The 17,037-nt window shown below is 41.3% G+C and overlaps 1 protein-coding gene across 1 annotated transcript in view; it reads left to right on the forward strand.

Moving 5' to 3' along the window:
- Positions 1-17,037, forward strand: part of ABHD6 (abhydrolase domain containing 6, acylglycerol lipase) — a 102,230-nt gene that overhangs the window by 32,955 nt on the left and 52,238 nt on the right. The window lies entirely within an intron of this gene.

Here is a 17,037-nt window from a genome sequence, read left to right on the forward strand (position 1 = left end):
GGGATCTCCAGACCACTCCTTCTTGAAGTGATGGGCGTGTGGTCATAGTCAAAGGGAAGAGCGTGCAAGTATCGCCAGCATGCATCCAGTCAGCATCCTGGCCAAATCACTAGCCAAGCACACCCAGGCGTTCTAAGGAGATAATCCCAGAGTGTTGAATACATGGAAGGAAATAATGACTTCCTGAACTGGTGGGGATGTTAATCTCCCCATTGGCCACAGTCCAGACCTTAAGCCTGGTTGAATCTCTGGTGAAAAGCTGGTGGTGATTGTCCTCCCTGGTGAGTGGGTATCTTCCAACCAGAGGAAGGTTGAGAATTCAGTGGGTACAGTTTTTTGTATCTTTCTTTCTTTCTTTTTTTTTTTTTTTGTATCTTTCAAGAAGGAATTTCTACATATGTGGTATTTTATGACCTTGTAACATGTGAAAGATTTTAACCTATTAAACTGACAATCTTGTAACTACAACATAAAATGTGCAATTGAGGGATTGTTTTTAGATTTGTAACTCTTATTTGAAACCTTTCTAAGTTTCTGTAAAGTTCTGGAACATTTATAAGAATTCTAGGTTAACAGTGTTTTATAAGTTGAATGTATTAGAATTATTTGGTATTAAAAAGGGTGGCTTTTTTAAAATTCAGATAACTGAAGAACTTTACAAGGAAATAGATGTATAAAAGAAGTTTAAAATGTTTGTAAATGGGTCTATAACCCCTTAGAGGTAATTATTTAAGTTTGTTGGATGTAGAGTTGTTAGACTTAGCAAATAAAAATACAGAACACTAGGTCAGTTTGAATTTTAGATAATTCAAATTTAATTAGGCAGCATGTATTTTACCTGGCAATCTTAGCTGGACATATCAATGAAATAAAAAACCTTTATATGTCGAACTTAAAAGCATGACATTGTTTAAGGCAGTAATCACCCTGCCAGGGTCCTGGGAAAGGTGTTCATTCTCAGCATCAAAAATAACCTAACTTATAGGATCAGAGAGTAAATTAATGTTTTTGCATTTTTTAACTTTGATAATTAGAATAATTTGAAAAATAAAGAAACCTCTGAATAATGGTTTCTCTATATAGATGCTGCCCTTAAGGATGTCAAAAAAAATCCGATGAACCGATGAAGAGTTTGACCCCTTTTTGTAATTAGCACTTGAACTATTTTAAAAAAGTGTCTGGAAGTAAAATCTTGAATCAAACTTAAACTGAATCAGGTTAAGTGCGGGGCTTCACTGAATGCTTTCTGTTTCATCTCATTACACACTCCCCTAGACCCTTACCATGGCCCCTCCATTTTGCAGGTGAGCAAACTGAGGCTTGTGTTCAAAGATACACAGCTAGCATGTGGCAAAGCTGCAGTTTGGTCCCACTCATTCTCACTCCAGACCAGCATTCTCCCCCACCAAACCAGGCACACAAAACTCAGTAAGAAAGCTGCAGGTCAGGGGCTATGAAGAGGAAAAAGAGAATTTCCAGGCTTTATTGTATACCCTTGGGTATTGTTTAAATTTTCTTTTTTAAATAAAAGCATGTACTTGTTTAGTAATTAGACAAAGTGCTAAAAAGCTCTTTATTCTTTTAAGTCAATTAAACAATGCCCATGCCAACATGTCCTTCTGGGCCAGCTTAGCCTCAGATGACTCTCAGCCAACCCCAGGAGTTCCTGATAAACATGAGGGCCTGGAGCGACAAAGCTGCGCTGGTGACCCAGGCACAGCAGAGACCCTCTGCTTTTCCTTCTTGTTGGGCTCCAGTGTTGAGAAGTGGAAGTTTGAGACTGTCTCTTCCAGAAGCCTGGAGCCTGGAAAGAAAGGCAGACACTGGCCTGACCGACACTGAACACTCTGAGGTGTCCTTCCTTCTGCCATTCAGTGGCTATGGATGACATTTCCTGTGCCTTGTACTTCCAAACAGTAGGGTATAATATGCTCCTGAAAAAAAGGATATGTATATATCCCTCCTTGGAGATTTATAATACACGTTAGCATATTAAATGTCCTAAAAGTCCTGCAAAGCTGGAACAAAGCTGCTTAACTATGTTGGAACAGTATGTCCTGAATTTATTGTCCATGGAACCCTTCATTCACATAACTCCTTTTAGTATCTTGAGCTCCATCCACGTTGGGAAACACCATCCTAATTGAGCAGGGACAATTGGATTCCCTCACAGACTTAAGCTGTAGTCCTTGTCAATAGATCCTACTGAAGATTTGCACATGAGTCATGTGAATGGGCAGATGTGGGGACTGGGGGTTGAGACACGTGGCCCCAGACACCACCGGCAGCCACGGCCATTCACCATGGGTGCTGGTGGGGCGGGAGTCAGTGGAGATAAAGGAGGCCTTAGAATTTGAGGAAGGCAACATGGGGATTCCAGGGGGGAGTGAAAGTGTCACAAGTCAGGTTATCCAAAAGCAGCAAAAAAGAAATGAGGGGCTGGTGGGAAAGTTTTTACTCTTGGCAGGTGACATCCTCGTGACTCAAAACAGGTGTTTCCAGTGACTGATGCCATTCCGTGTGCAATAAGGAGCGTGTCCTAGCAATGATCTTGTATAGCATGCAGACTGCTGCAGTCATTATGTTTCACAACCAGCCTGGGGGTTGGGGCAGGGAGCGTGCCTTTTATTTAAGGTTGCATAATTGCGACGGATCTCAGCTTTGCATGATGGTTTCCAACTGGTGAAGCAGGCTCTGGTTTGAACCTCACACAGCGTCTTCCACACCAGGCTGTGTCTGGACCTCAAGCGGGTTGCTCTCGGAAGACAGTCAGTGCTCTGACTAGAACCCTTCAAAGGCTCTTTGTTTGACATAAAGACCAAACTCCTTGTGGTGGCTTCTACCTGCTCACCCCTTCAAGGTCACATCCTCTATTCTCTTCTTCCCCCGCTGGCCTCCCCTCACACTGCCTGGCTTTCAGTTCCCGCCGCCAAGCCTTTGCACAGCTGTTCCCTCCACCTGCAGGGCTCTTCCTTCCTTCTGCCTCTCTAAATGCCATTCTCTCCCTGGCCCCTCTCAGCCCATGAGGGGCTTCCCTCTTACTCTCTTTCATGGAACACAGGTCTTTGGTTCGTGGTATCTGTGGCCATGTATTGTTATCTATGAGCTCGTGTGTTGTCTGTTGTCTCTCCACCCCACCCCCAACAGTTCTCACGGGCAGGGACACCTTCATGTGTCTGTGCTGCCTGGGACAGAACAGAGCATGTAGCAGATGCTCAGTAAACCTTTGCAGAATGTGTGAGATAATGCTCTGACTGACTCTGGAGCCTGGCTTCTCTACCACCCAAGGGAGGGTTCTGAGCCAGGGTAACAAGGGAGACCCCAGGCCACTGAGACAAAAGAAATGACAACAGCAACCACTCCATACTATCTGCCTTTCTCAGAGCACTGGGTGCTAAATTCTCACCTAACTCCCTGACCTTGGGAGCAGAGTGGAGCAGGATTCTCACCCTTGGTACTAATGCTATCTGAGGCCAAAAAATTCAGCGTTGTGGGGGCTGCCCCATGCATTATAGGATGTTTAATAGCATTCTTAGCCTCTATCCGCTAGATGGCAGTAGTACACCCCCCACCCCGAGTCATGACAAACAGACATGTCTCCAGACATTGCGAAATGCTCCCACAAAGGTGGAGATCACCCCATGTTGAGAATGCTGGAGGTTAAAGCATGCATAATTTCATTTATAGCTCTTCAACCTCAGGTAAGTATCTGAACCTCTCTGTGCCCATTTCCTCACTTTTGAAAATGGGGATAATTATAGCTCTTACATATTAGAGCTATAAAGATTTTGTGAGTTTATAGCTAAAGAGAAGACTCAGCACAGCGTCTGGCCCTTAGGGGTGTTCTATTAGGATGATACTCTATCTTCAGAACAAACTGTGCAGATAAGGGATTGCCATTCCCACTTAACAGATGGGAATACTGAGACCTAGAGATAAAGAAGTCAGGCCCCAGTTGCTGATAGTGAAGTGACATAAAAGGCAGGAATTCAGGTTCTCAGGATTAATTCCCTTTGCCAGATTATGTGGGTATAAAATGGACCATTAACTCCAGACCTCATGTGACCAGTTGCAAATTCTGAGCTGGTGGTGTTGGAATTAGTGGGTTAGATTCACCAGGGTGGGGCTAGTGTGAGGCAAATCAGGCACTGGCTTGGGTGCATACTTTAAGGGGGTGCCGAACAACTCAGTAATCAAGATAAATAATATTTTATGCATTGTTTTGAATAATTTAAGAATTATTCAAATTAATTCAGATACATCTATAATAATCAAAGTTTCAAAATCTTAAAGACAAGATCCAACCTTGCATTTTCATGATTCTACCTCATTCAACTCACACTGATCCTGCTCCTGGGATCTGCAGATTTGTACACTCAGTGGGCACACTTGGGAAGGATGACATTGGAGAAAATAGCACCCTCTTTTGGCTGGTAGTGAACACTGCTCCTTTTCCAGGGAGCCAGTTCCCCTTCTTTGCCCCTTGAAGCAGCAGCATCTCCGTGCTGGAAGAGTCTCTTCTGGCAACACTGTGGTTTTTGCCATGATGCTTTAATGAGGCATCTAGGTTAAAAGGTTGCAGGCAGATCAAATGATGCTGTTGGAGCCCCAGGCCCACTGCTTCCCACTGCCCTTTGCTCTGAGCTGGGTCCTGTTGCTTTTCTTGTTACCGCCTGTGTGAACATGCCCTATGACCTGTCTCCATTTCTATGGAATATGCTAAAGCTGCCTGCTAATAGAAAGTTGGCTTTTCCAGCCTCACCATGAAAAAGGACAGTGAAGAAACAGGGCCAAGGGGCAGTGGGAAACAGGGCCAAGAGGCTTCTCACAGCTGCTGACTGGTGAGCAGCGAGCTGGCTGCTTCCTTAACTGCAGTTTCTTACTCTTCTTTTAAAGGTTTGGTAGCTTCGTTTTATTTATGTTTTACTTTTTACTTTGAAATAATTTCAAACATGCATGAAAGTTGCCAAAAAGCCCCCTCACTTACATATCCTTCATCCAGATTTACCAGCAAAACTTTAGCCACATTCACTTTTTCATCGTTCATTTTCTCTAAACATAGATTATTTTTTTCTGAACCTTTTGAGAGTAAGTTTGGGAAATTATGACCTTTTACGGTAAACCTAAATCCTGTAGGGTGAATTCCCAAGAATAAGTACATTCTCCTACATAATCACAGGGCAATTATAAAATATTATAGCAATTATAAAACTTGAAAGTTTAACAATTATATGATATTATTACCTAATCTACAGACCTTATTCAAATTTTACCAATTATTCTAATAATGTCCTTTATAGCAGGATTTTCTTTCTGATCTAGAAGCCAATCTAAGATTAAGCATTGTTCTTAGCAGGCTTGTCTCCTTGGTCTCTACTGTGTTTTTCATATCCTTGACATTTTTGAAGTGTACAGGCCAGTTATCTTGTTGAAGCTCCCTCAATTTAAGTTTGTTTGAGGTTTCCCCATGATTGCAATCATCTGATGCATTTTGGGCATGAATACTATGTATGTGTCTCATAGAATTTTGTTTTTATATTCATTTTTATCTATTTATTTTGGCTGCACCGGGTTTTACTTGCAGCAGGTGGGTCTTCAATCTTTGTTGCAGCATGCTGTGTCTTTAGTTGTGGCTTGTGGGATCTAGTTCCCTGACCAGGGATGGAACCCCAGCTCCGTGCATTGGGAGTACGGAGTCTTAGCTACTGGACCACCAGGAAAGTTCCTCTTGGAATGTCTTAAATGAGCTTTTCCTTGTGTTCACAGGGCAGCTATGTGATTTTGAGACTCAGGAAGTAGATTGATTTAAAATACTAACAGCTAACATTTATTGAGCACTTGCTGTTTGACACTCCTCTCAGCATTTGTTGATTTGGCGGTTTTTCTCCCCTTGAAACAATGTTATATGTGATGCTTATGTTGAATCACAACAACATAAAACAATAATAGCAGTTACAGACCTTGTTAGGGTATTGAGGGTATTAAGCTCTATTTTAGGCCCCGTATTATACATACTCTTTACATGTGTGTGTGTTGTTGATAAGGTCGTATCTGACTCTTTCATGACCCCATGGACTGTAGCCTGCCAAGGTCCTGTGTCCATGGGATTTCCCAGGCAAGAGTACTGGAGTGGATTGCCATTTCTTTTTCTAGGGGATCTTCCCAACCTAGGGATTGAACCCGGGTCTCCGGCATTGTCAGGCAGATTCTTTACCACTGACCCACCAGGGAAGCCCCCTCTTTATGTATTCAGTTCAGTTCGGTTCAGTCACTCAGTTGTGTCTGACTCTTTGTGACCCCATGAACCACAGCATGCCAGGCCTCCCTGTCCATCACCAACTCCCGGAGTCCACCCAAACCCATGTCCATTGTGTCAGTGATGCCATCCAATCATCTCATCCTCTGTCGTCCCCTTCTCCTCCTGCCCTCAATCTTTCCCAGCATCAGGGTCTTTTCCGATGAGTCAGCTCTCCGCATCAGGTGACCAAAGTATTGGAGTTTCAGCTTCAGCATCAGTCCTTCCAATGAACACTCAGGAGCGATCTCCTTTAGGATGGACTGGTTGGATCTCCTTGCAGTCCAAGGGACTCTCAAGAGTCTTCTCCAACACCACAGTTTAAAAGTATCAATTCTTCAGTGCTTGGCTTTCTATAAAGAAAGTCCGACTCACATCGATACGTGACTACTGGAAAAACCATAGCCTTGACTAGACGGACCTTTGTTGGCAAAGTAATGTCTCTGCTTTTTAATATGCTCTCTAGGTTGGTCATAACTTTCCTTTCAAGGAGCAAGCGTCTTTTAATTTCATAGCTGGAATCACCATCCACAGTGATTTTGGAGCCCAGAAAAATAAAGGCAGCCACTGTTTCCATTGTTTCCCCATCTATTTCCCATGAAGTGATGGGACCAGATACTAGGTTTTTAAAGCCTCCCTACAACCAAATATTACTACTATCCTCAATTTGCTGTAAGGAATTAGAGTCCCAGAGAGGGTGATTCACTTGCCGCAGATCTCACAGCTAGTAAGGGGCACAGCCAGGACTGTTTGACACCAGAGTCCGAGCACCTGGTCAGTCTCCTGTACCATGTCTTCCCTGGTACATAGCAGTGACGTGGCCCCATCAGTATTCCATCTTAGAACACCAACAGCAATCCACGTCCTCCTCCCCGACTCCCTGTAAATATGGAGCTTTCCCCCATTTTCTGAGGCCTTTGAAAACCACATCAATCATAGAGACAGGGTGAGGAGGATATTTATGAGCAGAAGGTGTCCATCGTTAACCAATTAGTGATTCATGAGTGTCACAAAGCGGAAATCCCATTTAAGAATGGAATTATCCCTGCACAGGCAGAACCTGCTCCAGAGTCATCCCCAAACTGGATTTAGATGCAGGCCAGTCATTCATAGCACGTGGCCTTAAGAAATTAGCCTACTAAGGGTGCAAGGGATACAAAGATATATAAGGCAGCTTCTGCCCTTGGGGGACTCAAAAATTGATACTTAATGGGATTTACCTTCGGTTTCAGTGAGTTTTCTGTGCCTCTGAGCTATCATTCTATATACTGTGGCCACAAAACTGTCATGATTTTGAATTACCAATGTAAATCTGGGACCCAAACCTTCTTGAGTCCCATTGGCCACCATTTATCTGGACTATTGTGATTTCTCTGACTGTAGAATCACGGAGGGTGGTCAGCAATTCTGGTTGGCCCAAAACTGAGAGGAGTGGGGTGTTCTTCAGTGTAAAGACAGGGAAAGTCCCAAGCAGATCAGGGTGAATTGGTCACAGTGATGTTGGGAACAGGCGTGGCAGGAGGGGAATGGGTAAGTGGGAGAGGAAAGCACTCTCCCACCACTTATTTTGTTAAGAATTTAGTAACACTGAGAAGAAATATATGAATTAAATACTTTAATACCCCTGTTTCACAGAGATTTAAACTGGGACCCAGAGAGAGTAACTTGTCAGAAATGCACATTTAGTAAATGGTAGCCAGGCCTTCCAGAGAGCAATCTGTATTTTCAGCCATTACTTTGCACTGCCTCAGAGGTCTCATGTGTAAACATGATGCAGATAAAGTCTCAAAAAAAATATTTTAAAAGTTGTCCATTTTTGTGAAGCTTAAGAAAATACAGTGTTTCTCTGAATGCCTAAATTGCTGCTTAAATCACAAGTTCCTTTTGAGGAATAAAGAGCATGCAATTTTTTAAAAAGTAAAAAGAAACCATATTGCAAATTAATTCTCAGATTGGAAGCAGACTCTGCTGGAAACAGAAGTGAGTGGAAGTTGCGTTTCCATAGAGACCCAGCCACATCCGACTCGGCAGTGATCACAAGACATGCAGCCACCGGGATGTGGCCACATCACTGAAATGAGGCTCAGCAAACGCTTGGTTTGGCTCAGTCGTCTTCATAGCCCTGTGAGGTTGATGCCATTATCAGTTCTTCATCATCGTTCCCTGTCTCTACGTGAGGAAACTCAGGTTTACAGAGAGAGTTAATAGATGGTAGAGTAGGCTTCATGAAACCAGAGCCCACCATCTTCACCAGAAATGTGTTCAAGTGATTCAGACACCCAGATCTATTGTTTCCTCATCTGCACCACCATCTGTGGGTTCTTGCCAGCCCAGCAGTCATTAGGCACAATTCAGTACCTACATCCCTGGTTTCCCTGGGGTGTTACATCTCCCTAATCTAGCCACTTGGCTCAGGCCAGATAGGAAAGGGTTTCTTAAACAAGACATAAAAGGCCACTAAATATAAAGGATAATTTGACTAAATTAAAATTAATGTTTTTTAATTCCAAAATACTGAAGAAAGAGATGGACCTCCCTGGTGGCTCCAATAGTAAAAAAAAATCCACCTGTAATGTGGGAGACCTGGGTTGGGACACATTGCTCAAGCCTGTTAATCTTGGACATGAAGATTAAGATTGTAGTGAGATGCCATCTTTCGCCCGCTAGATTGAAAAGCCTTATTGTGTCAAGTGCTGGAAAGATCCTAAAGATATTCTCTTATATTGTCTTCTAAAAGTTTACCGTTTTGCCTTTTATATTGAAGTCTTAATCTATCTTGAATTACTGTGGGAGAAGTGAGAATCATTAAATTCTGTTTTTTCAATGTGAATAATTGTTTTAGCACGTTTTTCTTAATTGTCTTCCTTTCCCTGGTGATCTGAAATGACAGCTTTGTCATAAACCAAGTTACCCTATGTACATGAGTATGTTTCTCTGTTTTTTGTTTCATTAGTGTTTTTATCTATCCTTACCTGAATACATGGGCTTTCCAGGTGGCTCAAATGGTAAAGAATTCACCTGCCAATGCAAGAAACTCATGTTCAATTCCTGGGTCAGGAAGATCCCCTGGAGAAGGAAATGGCAACTCACTCCAGTATTCTTGCCTGGGAAATCTCATGGACAGAGGAGCCTGATGGGCTACAGTCTGTGGGGTTGCAAAGAATTGGGCACAACTGCAAGGAGATCCAACCAATCCATTCTGAAGGAGATCAGCCCTGGGATTTCTTTGGAATGAATGATGCTAAAGCTGAAACTCTAGTACTTTGGCCACCTCATGTGAAGAGTTGACTCATTGGAAAAGACTCTGATGCTGGGAGGGATTGGGGGCAGGAGGAGAAGGGGACGACCGAGGATGAGATGGCTGGATGGCATCACTGACTCGATGGACGTGAGTCTGAGTGAACTGCGGGAGTTGATGATGGACAGGGAGGCCTGGTGTGCTGCAATTCATGGGGTCGCAAAGAGTCAGACACGACTGAGCGACTGAACTGAAGCAATAACAGCCTGAATACATACTGTCTTAATAACTGTACATTTTAAATAAGCTTGATAGCTACCCTTTCTTCTTCATTGGGAGTATTCTCGCTTTTCTTGGACCTTTGCTCTTCCAATAAATCTTGGAATCAGCTCATCTTTCTTGAAAAGCCCTGTTGAGATTTTAATTAGAATTACTTCTGATTTTGAAGGAAGTATTCCTAATTTTTCATTATTCAGGCTCATATTTGCTGGAAGTTTTTGGTAGATGCCATTTAACTAATTAAGGAAGTTCTCCACTTAGTTTACTATGAGTTATTGCCATGAGGGACTGTTGGATTTTATGTTAAAATCTTGCAACTATTTAGATGATCTTATAATTTTCCTTTTATGTGTTGATGTGGTTAACTACAAGAATGTTTTCCTAACTTGGTTATGAAGTATCATCCTTTTATGTGTTGCTGGACTCAGCTTACTAGTATTTTACTTAGGATTTTTACTTCTGTGTGTTTGAGTTATTTATTAGTCATAATTGGACTGATTGTTTTGGTATAAGTTTAGATTGGCATCATTAAGTGAGTTGGGAATATGTCTTCTCTTTCTATTTTCCAGAGAAACTGATGAAACAGTAGAATGATCTATCTATTTATTGAAAGTTTAGATATACTTCCAAACTTTCTTAATATTTTTGGACTTAATGTATTCCTTTGATTACAGATTTCATCCATTTCCTTAGTAATAGATTATATATTTTCTGTAGTTTAGAACTGACATATTTTGTTGTTGAATTGAACCCTTTATCATTATACAGTGATCCTCTCCATTCTTAATAATTTTTTTTGTTAGCCTATGTTCAGTTCAGTCACTCAGTTGTGTCCAGCTCTTTGCGACCCTGTGGACTGTAGCACACCAGGCCTCCCTATCCATCGCCAACTCCCAGAGCTTGCTCAAACTCATGTCGGTTGAGTTGGTGATGCAATCCAACGATCTCATCCTTTGTTGTCCCCTTTTCTCCTGCTTTCAATCTTTCCCAGCATCAGGGTCTTCACCAATGAGTCAGTTCTTCGCATCAGGTGGCCAAAGTATTGGAGTCTCAGCTTCAGCGTCAGTCTTTCCAATGAATATTCAGTACTGATTTCCTTTAGGATGGACTGGTTGGATCTCCTTGCAGTCCAAGGGACTCTCAAGAGTCTTCTCCAATACCACAGTTCAAAAGCATCAATTCTGTGGCGCTCAGCTTTCTTTATAGTCCAACTCTCACATCCATACATGACTACTGGAAAAACCATAGCTTTGACTAGACGGACCTTTGTTGGCAAAGTAATGTCTCTGCTTTTTAATATGCTCTCTAGGTTGGTCATCGCTTTTCTTCCAAGGAGCAAGCGTCTTTTAATTTCATGGCTGCAGTCATCACCTGCAGTGATTTTGGAGTATTAGTCTATGTTATCTAATACTAATTTAGTTACACTGCCTTTCTTTTAGATGTTTGTCAGGAGTATAACTTTCCACACTACTTTCAACCTGTCCAAATTCCTGTGTTTTAGGAGTACCTCTTGAAACAATGCCTCTTAGACTTTTGTAACATTCAACTTGACAACTTCTGACTTTAACTGATGTGTTAATTTATGTTTATTGTGATTATTAGTATATCTGGCCTTATTTTTACTATCATTTTTCGGGGTGGAGTGTCACTTTTTAATATACTTCTTTTGGGTTGATTGACATTTTTTTGTTGTTGACATATGCCATTTTCCTCCTGTTAGTTCAAAAGATATATATGTATGTACGTACATACATATATAGATATATGTCTTACTTTAGTGAATACCACTGACTTTTTAACGTACATTTATTAATGAAGGTGAAAATTAATGTACTAATTCACTTTCTACACAAATGCAAAGGCATTAGGATACTTTAACTTCAATTACCTTTTTTCTGATTTATTGTTCCCAGCATTTTAGTTCTGACTTTGTGTTAAATGTACAAATTATATATGATTTTTTGTCATCATTATTGTTTTCTGTGGAGAGTTTTGTTTTGATTTGACAATATTAACCTATGTCTTCTCTCATATTTCTCTTTTCAGTTCAGTTCTTAATTGAGTCCAGCTTCTTCTTTCTGAAATGTATCTTAGAAGTTCAGTTAGTTAAGTTTTCCAGTTGTAAAATCACTTTGCTTTAATCTGTATTTCACTCTTATTCTTAAAATGGTGAGTATCCAATTCTCAGGTCTTTGAAGATATTATTCTACTGTTCTTTAGCTTCCAGTGTTGCCATTGAGAAATCTGCTATCTAATTCCTTTTTTTGTGTGAGTAATCCTTTTTTTTCTTTCTTTTCTTAAAATGTAGCTGCTTTTAAGATTTTTTGTTTTTTAGTGTTCAGCAGTTTCACTACTAAGTTTCTTGGTTTGGATTTCTTATTATTTATCCTGCATTATATATAGGCTTCCTACATCTGTGGAGTCACATGTTTTTTATGCTTTGGAAATTCTCAGCTATTACTGCTTCAAACTTTGCCTCTCTTTCCTTCTCCCCTTCTTTGATGATTAAGTGGAGTTTTAGATTTTCTCAATCTATCCTGCACATTCCATATCTTTTTTCATATTTTTTATGCCATATCATTCTTAGTTGATATATCTGAGTAATTTCTCCAGGGATGTCTTCCAGATCAGTATATTTGGTTAATCATGACCTGTGAGAATACTGGGTGCTCTCTTATAGAGAGCATCCTTATTTGTGCTTGAAGTGAGAAAATGCTGCTCTCCCAAGGCTGCTCTAAGCATTCGAGGGTCCTGAGAAATGTGGGCTCTCAGGTGCAGCTTCTTCAATTTTGAGCTCAAGTATTAGTCTCCCAGTATTGTTTATGGATCTGCTGTACATATTTGGTCTAGGGACAACCATGTATTTCACTTTTATTTACTGCTCTCTGCCCCCTACTCTTTAGAAAGGTACCTCAGAATATCTGGTCTACCATATGCTGAGATACCATTTGAATTTTAAAAGCCTAAAGATGGCACTGCAAAATTTCACCATGTTTTTGGCATATTCCATATTATTGAAACAATTTTGAACCCTGATTTTCTTTCCTTTGTTTGATTTAAAATTAATGACAAGATTGGATTTCTGTTTATCTAAAATTTTTAAAAAAATATCTAGGATGGAGAATTGGGGAATTTCCATTAGAAAACTGCTTCCAGTCTGAAATTGTCAGATTAAAGAAAGTTGGGCCACTGTTGTTTAACCTTCTACGAATCCACTGAGCTGTGATGTTATGCAGCCTTGATTGCTTCATCTTGCCCATAAACAGATAATAAAATGTTTTGTCCAAAGCCTAACTAAAATGTTTTGTCCAAAGTCTGTAAACAATTCCCATAGCAGTCTTCAGATCTACTCATGCTAGTAACTGTTGAAATATCCTTCCTTTGTGATTATATGAGCTCTTAGTAGTTACCTCTTTTGTTTTAGTTTCATAATCAAGGCCAGAACTTTGCTAGAAATCAGCACCAAGCCTCTCGGTCTCTAGATTTCTGTATCACTCTTTCTATTTGAAGTAGGACCCCTTACTCTAATTAGAGTCTTCTGGCGTGACTTACTGAAGATCACTGAATATGTTTCTGAGATCATATCTAAATATCCTTTTGGTTCCCTGGGCAATAGTTTCATGACTGGGACTAATTTTTCAGGTTGTTGGGTGTTCTTCCCATGTCTTTTTTTCCTGTCCTGGGCTTGGTTTCCCTCTTTGTGGTGTTCTAACCTGACCAACCGGAAGTCTCCCGCTGTGATGAGGATTAAGTAAACAGGAACTGGTGGCTCTGCCTTCCCTTTGCCATCTGTTAGTATTACATGTGCTCAGTTCTTTTTTTAAATTCATCTTCTTGATCTAAATCTGCTTTTAAATGGAACTTTTCTTTGGCATTCCAATCTCAACTATTTTGAGTATTAGTCTCTCTTGCTTTTTGTTAATCTTTTGGAAAATGTCTATCATTTTCTAACTTACACAGAGGTGCTTGGAAAATCTGGGCCAGAGGGCTAGTTGTGTAGTGTTGGGGAGGAAGAAAATTTTCTCTATACTTCTAAGTTCTTCTTGCTGGTCTAATAATTAAATTGGCATGAAATACATTAACAGAGGAAAATCAAACAAAGTTTAATAACATGTATATATGGGAGAGACTCAGGAGAACTGAGTAACTTGCCAATATGGCCAAAACCCTCACCTTGAATATCATCTTTGGCTAAAGACAACAGAGAATATTTGGAGGTAGTGGTTTGGGACTTCAAAGGGGAGAAGGCAAGTCACATGAAGATGGGAAAGCAAGTGTTCAGTAAATAGGTATTTGTTGGGCCAGGCAGAGATAGTGGACACAGAGTGGAGTCTTAAGTTATGTCTTATGATAACTCTATCCTGGGAACAGGCCTGTTACCTGAATTTTTTAGGGAGCTAAGGTGGAGGTAAAAAGAAAAATTTCCTGAGTCTTCTGTCTCTTAAAAGTAATCAACCTAAATTAATCCTCACGCCAAAGAGACATAGTTTAGGGTGGCAAAGTTTGCTCCCCTACAGCAGCCACACTGCTGTCTCAGAGGCTTCTCTTTCCTTCCCATTCAGAGTCCTCTCTGACTTAGTGCTGTTCTCAACTGGCATTTTCAACAAAGGAATCAATACTTTAAGAACTGATAACCTCCTGATTATTGAGTCCTTCTTTCCACGATCATATGTTGCATTCTGACATATGTTGACTTGTCTCATGATATAATTTCCTCAACTCTTTCATTGATGTATAATAACTCATCCTGTAATTTATACCAGAGTCAAAATATATCCCCTACAACTTTGGTCCTATGCATAAACAGATACTTGACAATTACTTAAATTACAAATAAATGTATAAGCAGTATTTTGAATTGTTTGTAAAGAAGATTTTTTTTTTTTGCCTAAAAATTTCATAGGTTTCTAGTTATAAGCTCTTTTAAGGTGAGACTTTGCTATATCTTTCATAACCAATTCCGTTGCTAGTTATGGCAGTAGGCATCTTAGTGGTTAGGACATAGACTGCATTCAGACATACACAACTTGGTTTGGATTCTGGCAGTATCACTTATTAGCAGAGTGATAGTGGGTAGATTCACCTCTTTGAGCCTCAATTTCCTCAAATGAGGCTAATTTTCCTTTAAAATGAGGCTAAAAATAGTACCCACCTCATAGGATTGTTGGGATGGTTCATTGAGATAATATATGTAAAGCACTTGAGCACAAAGTGAGACACTCAGGAAGAGCTCAACACATGATCGCTAATTATTATTTGCCTGCTCTGTGCCAGTCATCATGCTGGCCTCTGGGGAGATGGAGATGGAAAAGGAATTCACAATCAGTGGAGTCAGGAGTCACTGAAATGAGTAAATACAGCTTCATTTACAATGTGCTGCAGGGATATGGATGATGAACTAGTTTTTTTTGCATAGGTAATCTGGGAAAACTGCTTCGAGGTGGTGACAGATGAATAGCATTTTGTGCAGGGGGCTCAGTGGTTGGCTTGCAGATGCCATGTGGTAAATATTTGGAGACTGGATTGTGCGCATTGGCCATAGACCCAGAGATGCTGTCTAGCTGGTATCCATATACATGTGGTATCATGTATTTTTCATTTTTCTCCTATGCATATTTCCATATGATATAGCATGTAAGTCTGATGCTGCATTTGTACTTGGCCCAAATTTGTACCTGTTGTTCCTCATAATTCCACCAGAGCTTGTGTTTAATCCTTGATCGAATTCTTACTAATATTTCATCTTATTAAAAGACTCTTAAGTCCTTGGGGGCAGGAAGTGTTCACCCAGAGAGTACGCAGCATGTAGTAGGTCCTTGGTAATGTTTGATGAATGGATGAACTTCTTTGACTGCTGACCCCACCGCTGGCTATGGTATCTTGAGTGAGTATGTTAACCCCTCAGAGCTCTATCTGTCAAGTGGGTTGGCAGATCTCCCAGGGTGATTGTGAGGACTAAGTGAGGTGATGCCCAGTGCCCGATCAGTAATAAGCGTGCATTAAACAGTGGTGACCATCGGTATCACTCCGTTCTGACTGGCATGCTGCTGAGTCCAGGAGCTTTCCATAGACTGCATGGCAGAGTGAAGCCTGGGGCTGTTTGCTGCACCTGCTGGCAGAGGAGAGGTTTCTGAACTCTTTCCTAATGCTGGGATGAGACCTGTCAGGTAATAAGGAGTTTATACTGAACATGACTGAAGGTGCCTTTTGGAACCTGGATGGCCCCTTGGACTGCTCCCTGTCCTCCCACCCACCCTTGATTGCTCTGTGGGTGTTCAGGGGTTTTACTGACTCGGGGAGGGACCACACATGAGTCCCCTCCTCTCCGCCTGCCTTCTGAGCTTCACTGTGAAATGGAAGCTATTTAAGTCTTCTCTCCCATCAGTCACCAGGTGGAGAGGAGTCACAGAGAAGGTGACTCCCATCTGGGGCTCAGTGTATCTAAATATAAAACTCTGGGGGAAAAAAGCCTCTCTGAATATAGAAACTGCAGACCCTAGGAGGCCTCTGAGGCCACAAACTATGAATTAGAAGAAAAATAACTTACCATTTTTAAGGTTTTGGAGAGGAAAAAAGATTAAATTTAAGCTATAAGTGTTTTTACATGTTCAGACCCACCAAGTGAAGCTTATAGGTGGTTTCGTGGGAACTTCCAGGAAGTCATCCATAAATTTTATTCCCTTATTTATTCATTCACCCCGTCAGCAGCTGTTTGGTGAATGCTCCCTGAGCCTGAGATTTGCTAATAAATGGTAAGTGAGGATTAAAGGTCAGTTTTAGTCCTTGCTGCCTCTCTGGACCTGTTCTGAGGGTGCTGAAGGACTGCTAGCTTGGAAAGACTTTGGCAGTGAAGAGAAATAAGGCCAGAGAAGGTACATGGTCTTTGATGAGTAAATTGTCCCCAGAGCTCTGAGAACAGTTCCATGAAGCAGGTCGGATGCAACTCTTGAAGTCTGAGTGATGAGGTGTCCAACATGCTCCTGCCCCAGCCAGGGAGATTGTCCCATACTCTGGATGCATTCCAGCAGTCCTGACAGGCAGATTTTACAGGGCTTCCAGTGGCCTTGGAGATTCCTCTTTGCTACATTTCTGGTGCTTCTCATCCATGTCCCATTCTTAGAACTCAAGAGCTGCCCAACTCAGCCAGGTTTTGCCAGGTTGGCAGGCCCAAGGCTGCCTTTGTGGTGGATTTTAACGGCCGAGAAAGTCCTGCTGGGTACTGATC

The sequence above is a fragment of the Oryx dammah genome, unplaced genomic scaffold, assembly GCF_014754425.2.
Source record: "Oryx dammah isolate SB20612 unplaced genomic scaffold, SCBI_Odam_1.1 HiC_scaffold_9, whole genome shotgun sequence".
Classification (NCBI taxonomy): Eukaryota; Metazoa; Chordata; class Mammalia; order Artiodactyla; family Bovidae; genus Oryx; species Oryx dammah.